Source organism: Pelodiscus sinensis, chromosome 13, assembly GCF_052426305.1.
Source record: "Pelodiscus sinensis isolate ZL-2025 chromosome 13, ASM5242630v1, whole genome shotgun sequence".
Lineage (NCBI taxonomy): Eukaryota > Metazoa > Chordata > Testudines > Trionychidae > Pelodiscus > Pelodiscus sinensis.
Window position 1 is genome coordinate 21,134,406 of NC_143064.1, and position 10,222 is coordinate 21,144,627.

The window sequence follows — 10,222 nt, forward strand, 5'->3', positions numbered from 1 at the left end:
CCCAGCAGCAGGCAGCCCAGCTGCACCCAGGGACTCCCTGGCCACATGGCCCTGTTAACACCAGGAGCTTCCCAGCCGCCACCTGGCCCCATTAATGTTGAGGGTTCCAGGTCTAGACAGTGGCTTCCCAGGTGCTGCCTGGCCCAGCCAGGGCTCCTCAGCCCCTGTGTTGCTCCAGGGCTCTTTGGTCCAGCAACATCTCTGACACTGCTGGACTACGGATGTTGCCGGACCAGAGAGTCCTGGATTTGGGAGGTTCAACCTGTAATATTTACGATTTTACTCATTGATGGCTTCAGACTACAGAGGGACAGCAAATCTTGTTTTAGATCAGGGCTATTCAACAAGTGGCCCGTTTGTTTGTGGCCCACAGTGAGGTCTGGGTTTATGCGGGGCTCAACACTCAGCCCACAGGTGGGATCCTTTGAACATGGCCTCTACTGGGAACATGTTCCACAACGGCGACTGAATATAATGGTCTTCTGTTGATATGCATTTTAGTAGTTTATTAGACTGTCATTGCTCATTAAAATAGGGATGTTAAATTGCGGTTAACTGAATAGTCGAGTAGTCAATGGAATTTCCATCAACTAGTCGATAGGCACTTCCGCATTCATCCTTTGATACGCCCCTCTTTCCAGACCCCCTTGCAGCCCTGTCCCTCTCCCTGAGCGCAGCTCACCATGGTACCTCCCCAGGGACCCTATTACTATTGGAGGGCAGTGTGATATGAGAGACATGAGAGTGAGATGCAAGGTCAGACTGGGGGGTGTGGGATTTCAGGAGGCATTTATTTCTCTATGGGAATCCCACTCTTTCTCCATTCAGGTAGTAACAACCTCCTGCCCTGCTACGAGAGAGGGAGATGGGCCAGGGATCCAGAGGTAGAACCCCAGTTGGCCGCAGGCTGCTGTGGCCCACTGAGGTGAAGGAGGACTACTCATGCATCCCACACACTATTTGTGATTGCTTATCCCTGAGATGGTGTAATGTCAGCCAAGTGCATGAATTAACCAAAATAAAAACAAAAAACAGGACTACGTAGCACTTTAAAGACGAACAAGATGGTTTATTAGGTGATGAGCTTTCATGGGTCAGATCCACTTCCTCAGATCAAATTGTGGAAGAAAATTGGCATGACCATATATACCAAAGGGATACAATTAAAAAAAAAAAAAAAAAAAAAAAAAAAAAAGGGAACATATATGAAAAGGACAAATCAAATTTCAGAACAGAGGGGGGTTAAGAGGGGAGGTAAATGTCTGTGAGCTAGTGATATTAGAGGTGATAACTGGGGTGATAGTTTCCCCCCCATGTCCCACGAAAGCTCATCACCTAATAAACCATCTTGTTAGTCTTTAAAGTGCTACATAGTCCTGTGTTTTGTTTCAGCTAGACTAGACTAACACAGCTACATTTCTATTACCAAAATAAAAAAGCACTATAAAGTGACTGTACATCCTGCATCCTTCTGGAAAAAAAGACTCTCCCACTCAAACTTCCTTTCCTCCTAGCTATCCTCAAAAGATAGACCTCAAGATAAATGACTGAATAAACAACCAAACATGCAATGGAAACTTATTCATGTATTCATTTCAGCTCTGCTGTACCCTCAATAATTATTAGCTTTTCTTTTTTTTTTAATTTATCTGAGTCATCCATGAAAAAATGTTACTTTCCTCCTAAATTGCCAAAATGCCACTAATATTAACCAGCAACATATGTAAAATATATATAATTCAATTGTTTGGCTCAGGCTCATAGTCCTGTTTAACACTTTGTTCAAACGTTAACTCAATTTTAAACTAGCACGGTAGGATATTTCTAACTTACTATAAATACATTCAGAAACATCTGAATATTTGTGTTGAATAAAGCCTTTTAGAGGTGATTAAAGAATTCTCTCTCTAGTTTTAGACAAAGTGAGGGTGAAATGCAGTGTTGCCAACTACTGATTTAAATAAGTACCATAGTAGGTAGGGTTTGCTTGTTTAGATTACATGAGAATCTGGTTTTGTTTTATTAAAAGAAAGAGTCTAAGCATTGTGATTGTAGAGAAAAGCTTGACATGAACGTTAAAACATCCCCAGATCAGAAGAAAAATATTAATACTAAAAAATAAATTTAAAAAAAATCTCATGATTTTTAAGACAATCCCATGATTATTGTGGCCTGACTCCAGATTTTTGAGTAGTTGGGATAGGCAATGCTGAAAATGTAAGAAACAATATTAATGACCAAAAGTAAATTAGATTAATATTTCAGTTTTAATAACCTAAGATGGTAGCAACAACATAGAAGGTTTTAATCAGACAATTAAAAAAAATTCTTCAGTGACTATGACAGCCAATTCACTTGATTTGTGTTGTTTCTCAACTTGGACCAAATCTTTCATGCTATTAACCTTTATGCAAAGGTTTTTGTTTGAAGACTTAATGACTGTGTCTACACTGGGCCACTTATTCCGGAAAATCAGCCGCTTTTCCGGAATAAGCTGCGAGCTGTCTACACTGGCCCTTGAATTTCCGGAAAAGCAACGATGCTCTACTGTACAAAATCAGCCACTATTCCGGAAAAACTATTCTGCTCCCGCTCGGGCATAAGTCCTTATTCCGGAACACTGTTCCGGAAAAGGGCCAGTGTAGACAGCCCAGTAGTCTTTTCCGGAAAAAAGCCCCGATCGCGAAAATGGCGATTGGGGTTCTTTTCCGGAAAAGCGCGTCTACATTGGCCACAGACGCTTTTCCGGAAAAAGGGCTTTTCAGGAAAAGCAGCCTGCCAATGTAGACGCTCCTTTTCCGGAATAACTGAAAACGGAATAGTATTCCGTTTTAAGCATTTCCGGAAATTCATGCCAGTGTAGACACAGCCAATAAGTAAGATGACAATCAGAAAAAGAGAACAATTATTTCCATCACAGTTACAGTATGTTCTTTTCCTCAGATCAACAACTGGTAAACAGAATTACTACAGAACTTGGACTTCATAAATTATCCAGAAAAATTAATTCCTAGTGCTCCCAAATTGCCACATTTAGTGCCATTACCTCAGATGCACTAAGTACACCTGTATGCTTTTAAATCGGCTTAAAAGGCAACCGCCAAAAACTACACAGCAAAATTTTTACAATTCTATCAAGTTCAGCTTGTATTTCAAAAAGGAATCGCCACTTTCTTGTTCTGCATTTAGTATATGATCTTGTCATGACGTGCAACAGAAGATATGCAGCCTTGGATGATGCTAAGCAATGAATCACATTTTCCTCCCCCCCCCCCCCCTCCCGTGTGTGCTACATCAGCATCAGGCCACTTCCTGAGCCCAACCTTCTTCTCTGCATCCAGAAAGGGGGCGTGTGTAAGAGGAAGGATGACTGCCGAGGCCACAAAGGGCCATCTGCTTTGCATCCAGCCCTGCGAGAACAGCTGTGAATGAGGGGGGGGGGGGGCGGGAGACGTTTCTGATGCAGGACAACCACGGCAACTTGCTCTGTACCGAGGCAGGAAACAGAGGGCTGAGGAGACACTGCCGGGGGCAAGTGCCACACTCCAGACACCTGCTGGGCATTCCGCACCCCTGAGGGCACGTGCAAGTGGGGAGATTATTGCTCAGGGCACGCGGCAGGAAGCGGAGTCAGACCCAGCCCGCGCCCCAGAGATGTTACCGTGTGTGCAGCCACCGGGAGCAGGCAGCGGGGGAGGGGAGACGCTGGAAAGGCGGGCGGCTCCCCAGGGGCCTGCGCGGGCTACGCTGTCCTCAGTTCCCCATCACCGCCGCGACCTGTCTACGCCGGCCGGTAGCCCGCAGGGCGGGCAGCGCCCACGCGACGCCTCCCCGGGGCAGCCCGCCCAGGAAGGCGCTGTCGCTGACAGGCCGCAGCCTGGGGCCAGCCTCAGCGTCACCTCCCCGCCCCATGGGCAGCCGGCGAATCCCCCACCCGCCGAGCTTCCCGGGCAGCGTGGGCGCAGCGACCCCCTCAGCCCCGGGCCACAAGCGCAGCAAGCACCCGGCGGCGCGCGAACGGCCGTTGGCGCGGGGAGGAGGGGCGCACTCACCCGCTCGTGGCGCGCGCAGATTCCAGACTCCGGCTGCAGCGAACCCGGCTGCTGCCTCCTTCCGCTGTTTAAAATGGCTGAGAACTCAGGGAGAGCGGGAGGAGGGGCGCGTGCCCCGCCGGCCAATCCCCCCTGTCGGCTCCGCTGACGCCATCGCCGGACCAGAGCGGGTGTGGGCTGGGGGGAAGCGGGGGGGGGGGGGAGGGGGAAAGGAAGGAGCAGGGAGAGGGAAGCGTGTGGGGAGCGGGTGGAGCAGAGGGAGGAGCAGAGGGGATGAGGTGGGGGGGGAGCAGAGGGAGGAGCAGAGGGGATGAGGTGGGGGGGGAGCAGAGGGAGGAAGGAGCAGGGGATGAGGCATGGGGGGAACAGAGGGAGGAAGGAGCGGGGGTGCAGTGTAGGGGAGAGTAGGTGGTGAGAAAGGAGAAGGGGTGAGTTTGGTAATGCAGGGAATGGAGTGGAGAAAGCAGGAATGAGGAGGAAGAAGCATTAATGAGACCTAAACAGGACAGGAAGGAGCAGAGGAATGCATGGGAGAGTAATTAGAGATGTGTGGGAAGTAACAAGCAAGTGAATGTAAAAGACTCCATGGGAGAGTGACTTAGGCAGGTCTCATTTTTATTGCTTTCAAACTTGCCCAGGTAGTCCCCCAAAATATGACAGTGACCCTACCCCCAACTGAGGGGACACATGACATGAGTAGCTGCAAAAGCTGTTTTGAGATCATACAGGACTGCTTTATTTATTAAACTCCAGCCTTTGGGGGCTTCATATTTAATTATTTGTTAAATGCCATCTGTTACATTTCAGAGCAACTGTACCTATTTCCCCCTCCATGGCACCCACTTTTAGGCCATCATCTCTCTTGGGCAGAGATCTACATCTCCCCACTCGTGACCAGGTTTTCTCCAGACAGCACAGTTCCCTGCCTATATTGTGATATCTCCAGCAAGCCAGACTGCCCAAACGGGTCAGCATCTGTGCTTTACTTTTTGCCCAAAGTCTATGAAAAACTATAAATGGTAGCAGTTACAAGTTACCACACAGCTATTTCTAAGAAGCACATTTGTTTAAGATGAAAACAGAGAAAATGTAATAAAACGTTAAAATAACCTACATGCACACTAACCAACCAACACAATGCTGTCCACACTGCTACTTTTGTTGGTGAATCTTTTGTTGGTCTTTTCACGCTTCTGGCCAACAAATGTTTTACCAACAAAAGTGCTAGTGTAGACATATCCTAGGGTTTTGGTAGGTGTCAGTCCTCCAAACTCCAGAACTGAGTTTTTCAAGGTGTTACAAGTTCATGGCATGTTCTGTTGGAATAGGTTAGTATTTCCTTTGTACACCTTAGGCCTCTAACCTTCAGACTAAAAACTGGTAATCAGCATATAATGGTGCTCTCTTCTGGACAAAGCTTCAATAAACTGTGTTTTGCAGAAGCAAGAGGGGAATTTGCACTCACCTCTCACTAGAGATTGCCCAGGTGAACACTTGACACTGTTTATTCCGAAAGTCCATTCTTGCATGATACATTGTTTGATATAGTTCTTTGAAATTCATAAATACAGTATTCGCAAGATTAATATCCTGTTTCCCTTCTAGAGAGGTTATATACAATCCTGGCAGACAAAAATACATAAACTAGTGTGATGGGTTCCAAAGACACTTAAATACTTAAACTTAATTCAGCAAGACATTTTTCAAGGATATTGCAAGAAATTGTCATATCTGTGTGACGTAGTGGGGGTACTTGCTGGGCTGTGGTGACCCCTGCTGTATGGAGCAAGACCCAGCAGGGAAAACCTCACTATGCAAAGGTAATGCCAAACTTGTTGAACCAGACACCCCCCATGGAGAGGAACAAAGGAAGGTGGAATGCTGCCCTGGCTGCAATTAGTTAGTTCCTGTCTGGAAAGCAGGGGAGAAGGAGCTGGGGAGGGGGCTGGGAACCCCCCATCTCAAGGGGAGCACTGAGGCCTCTTAGCCCCAGTTCCTGTAACCAGATTACATCTGTGCTATGCTGTATCCTGGAGGAGCAATAAACCACCCTCAATTCCACTGGCTGGTGGAGTCTGTTTGTGCCATTTTGGGGTGTAGGAGACGGGGGACCCCCAACGCGCCGTCACAATCTGTTACACCAACCAAGACATTACTCTAAAGCAGGGCTACTCAACACATGGCCCATGGGCTGCATGAGGCCCACAGCCCATTTGTTTGCAGCCTGCAGTCTGGTTTGGGTTTATGCAGGGCTCAACACACAGCTTGCAGGTGGGATCCCTTGAACATGGCCTCCACTGGGAACATGCTCCACAATGGCAAGGCGGGGTGAGCAATTAAAGACGCAGGTGGACGGGCTGGCTGGAACAAATGGGTACATCGTGTTGGCATTTCTGGCCCCCAGGGAGGAGGTGCTGGGAGTGCCAGTGCATTGTGGGAAGTGCTAGCTATTTAGCCTTGTGGGGAGAGCCTGAGAGGTACTAACTGGCCATGTTTGGGTCTGGTGCCGTGGCTTAAGGCTTAATCTTTTTTTTCATGCCAGTCAGTGAGAAAGAAGCTATTTGCATATATTTGCATATATTTTTGCATGTATGTGCAACCACACTTAAGTTGCGACCCTCGGCATGTGCTGTGAGTATCATTGTGGCTCCTGCGGCTTCCAAAGTTGAGTAGCCTCGCTATAAAGTTTTCCTATTCCAGAGAGCTTACGATCTAAGAACAGAAAAGGGAGAGGCATTAGGAGATCTAGAAGGCAGAATCAACTTAGACATACAGATTAAGATCTATTTAAATATTATTTATTTCATTAGCTTATTCTAGGCTATGTCTACAATACAAGATTATTTTGAAATAAGTTATTTCGACATAATAAAAATAACTATTTTGAAATGACATGTCCCCACTACAAATCCCCATTGAAATAGCACAGATCTATATTGAAAGAGCGTGCCCACATTCTTTGGAGCCTGAATGGCATTTAAGGCCCCCCGGAAACACTCAACTCAGAGCACTCAACTCAGTCACTTCCTGTAGCTGCTTCCTGAGGCTATCTGAGGCTTGTGCTTAAAGGGGCTCCCCTCTACAGCCATGTCTCAGACTCTTATTATTTGAGTGATTGCTCATGTCCATTCCATGTAGGTGTGTGCACACTGCATGCGTGCATCGACAGAAGTTTTTCCCTTAGCAGTACCTGTTGGGCCAGCAGGGAAGCCTCCACCACTATATCAGCTAATATATACCCCTACTGGCCCCCCACCCCTTCTTACCGCCCATGATGGTCAATGGAACGTGCTCTGCTCTTGCTCTGGAAGCCCTCCCTAGCAGTTCTTACTTAGTGGTTGCCTTAGTTTAGTTAGAGTTGCTGTTAATCGTTCATTATTTTCTATAAATAGTTCTTAGTGTTAAGTGATTCGTTCTGGGTCAGGGACTCACTTTGCGCTCCCAGCACCTGTGGCAGGGTACGCCTGGACCCTAAGGCTTCAAGCCCTGTGTCAAGTGCTCAAAGCCTATGCCCTGTGGAGATCCCCATGAAGCCTGCCTAAAGTTCTTGGGGGTGGGCCATCTTTTGGAGTCCTGCAAGATTTGCAGAGGGTTCAAGCCGCAAACCAAGTGGGAGCGTGAGACTCACCTTAAAATATTGCTTATGGAGGCGGCTTTCCATCCGCCACTGGCCTTGGACTCCGCACCAACCACACAGAGTGCACCAGCCTCAGTGTGTGAAGCACCCGGCCACTCCAGGGACTCCCCGACACCGAGACAGTGCCAGCACCATTCTCAATCCCTGGTGCCACAGTAGAAATAGAGGCCAAGCAGGGGCCAGTCTCCATCGCAGCACATGCCCACAGTGCACCCTCAGGAAGGGTACGGGGCCACAGTGGGCTTGGCATCCGGACCTTCTTTCCAGACTTCATTCCAACCTGCGCTGGGACGTCAGCCCAGCGGAAGACTTCCCAGAACCATTGAAGCTGCGAGAGGCCTAATCGAGCTGACTTCGTCCCTGACCCAGGCGCTGACCTCACGGAAAGAGAGGGACTCTTGGTGGCGCAGGACTGTGGCTTCATCCCCAAGTGCTCTGGCATCAGCCCTGAGGGGACATCACAGATCTTCCCTGATGCCCTCAACCTCTACTCTAGCACCATCCCAGCCAGTGGTCCTGGCACCATACCCGGTGCCAACCGAAGTCCCAGCCCCGACACCAGCTCCGGGGGCACCAGGACAGACCCCTGTGCACACTTTGGAGATACCAGCACCAGGGACCTTCATGATATCACCGTCAATTCTGGCAGAGTGTGCAGCACTGTCATTGCCATTGGGCCAGCTTTTGGGGCTCCCTATGCGCCTGCCCCCTCCTCAGCACCACAGGAAGCCTGAGCCTATGGCTAGACATGCCCCCAGACGTAGGTCGCTGGCTGTCATCACTGTGGCACCAGCTTGGTTGGTTTCCAAATACTCCACCGACTCAGAGGCCAAGTCAGTCTTCTTGTCATGGGCTTCCAGATCCAGGTCCCACCATCGATCCTACTACCAGCACCGGAGCCCATCTGTGCAGCCTCAGCAGCAGACCAGGCCACCTCAGCCCAGACCTGTCCAGCCAGTTCAGCAGTTGTGGCCTTCACAGTGGCAAGTACCTTGTTCAGTGGCCTTTTTGGACCTCCTGTGCCTACAACCAGTTACAGGGTGCTGACAAGATTCTAGACAAGAATCAGTCTAGTCAGGCCATAGGGCCCCTCCCTCAACCACCCCCTTGGCCCACTCCCCAGGGCCTCTGGGATCAGTGTCCTGCCTGCAACCCAGGCCTCGACGGTGGTTTCCTCTGTGGTTTCCCAGGTGACTTCTCAGACCCATGAACAAGAGGATATCCCTCTGAAGGGCTTTTCATCATCATCCCCAGAGGAGATTCTCAGAACAGCTCTCCCGTCGATACCATCCATGGACTCGAGGGCACATCAGGAACTCTTCCACAGGCTGGCCCAGAGTCTGGGGTACAGCTGGAGTGGGTGTCGGATGTCTCGGACCCCACAGTTGACATCCTTCAAGCCGATACCCCTACCAGCGTGGCTCTGCCCCTCAATAAAACTGTGACTAAGATCACAAAAGCACTGTGGCAGACCTCTGCCTCCATTCCGCCAACAGATAAGAAAGTGGAGTGGCATGAAATAATTCCCCAAGAGGGGAATGAAAATCTATTATCCCACCCATTCCAGGATCCTTGGTGGTCCAAGCAGTCAATCAGAGCAAGAAGCAGGGGCAGCCCGGGCCTACCCTTAAGAACAGAAATGCAAAAAAGATGGACCTTCTGGGTAGGAAGGCCTATGTCTTGGGAGGGCTGCAGCTATGCATAGCAAACCAGCAGGTTTGGCTGAGCCACTATGCTTTATAATACCTGGGCTGCTATGGATAAGTTCACTGAGCTTCTCCTCCAGGACTCCTGTCCCAAGTTTAGGTCCCTCTCCAAAGACAGTAAGGTGGTCTCCCATGAGGCCTTGCAAGCTGCCCTAGATGCAGCAGATGCAGCTGCACGTACCATGGCCACTGGCCTAGTGCTTCACCACAGCTCATGGCTTCAGGGGTCTGGAGTGTCCCCAGGATTCCAGATCACTATTCAGGGCCTGCCATTTGAAGGGCCAAACCTGTTCTCAGAGCAGAATGGTCGTCATGGTCATGAAGGATACGCAGGCTACTCTTAAATCCCTGTGGATCCATACCCTTGGCCCCCAGAGGTGTTCCCTTTTGAGGAGAAATGCCCCCTGTCCTTCCCTGTCGGGCACACACCTGGAATTCTCTCAGCACAGGGGCAGGAATGGAAACAGCAAGAACAACAGATGCTACTCCTGCCCCTCATTTGACCAAAGGTTGGGCCCCACCAACAAAACCCAGGACTCTCATCAAGGATTCTGAGGGTGCACCCAGGGCCAGATTACACTGATCTACAATTTTTTAGAAGTCGTGTGCTTCAGAGATAAAATGTGCTATTTATTATGTATTTTGATGTGCTGAATTCAAATATGACAATTAAAATAACTGATTGGCTATTGTTTCCAAGATATTTAAGTTTTTACATTTTACATCTATGTATATTGTGTAGATAGTAGAGTTTTAATCTTAAATTGTAAACCTAGGTCTTTTCATGTGATTATGGTTGCTTTACATGATAATATTTCACCTGTCCT

The 10,222-nt window shown here is 48.8% G+C and overlaps 1 protein-coding gene across 7 annotated transcripts in view; it reads right to left on the minus strand.

The window, feature by feature from the left end:
- ACSL4 (acyl-CoA synthetase long chain family member 4) overlaps positions 1 to 4,234 on the minus strand; it is a 58,067-nt gene extending 53,833 nt beyond the window's left edge. For 2 of the 7 annotated variants that reach the window (XM_075940937.2, XM_089781846.1), the window contains exon 1: positions 4,053 to 4,233. The gene's annotated coding sequence lies outside the window, so the exon portion shown is untranslated. Of the gene's footprint in view, positions 1 to 3,661; positions 3,995 to 4,052 lie in introns of those variants that run through there. The other 5 variants (XM_075940931.2, XM_075940935.2, XM_075940932.2 and 2 more) reach the window with 5 other exon arrangements.
- Between the last annotated feature and the right edge of the window lie 5,988 nt (positions 4,235 to 10,222).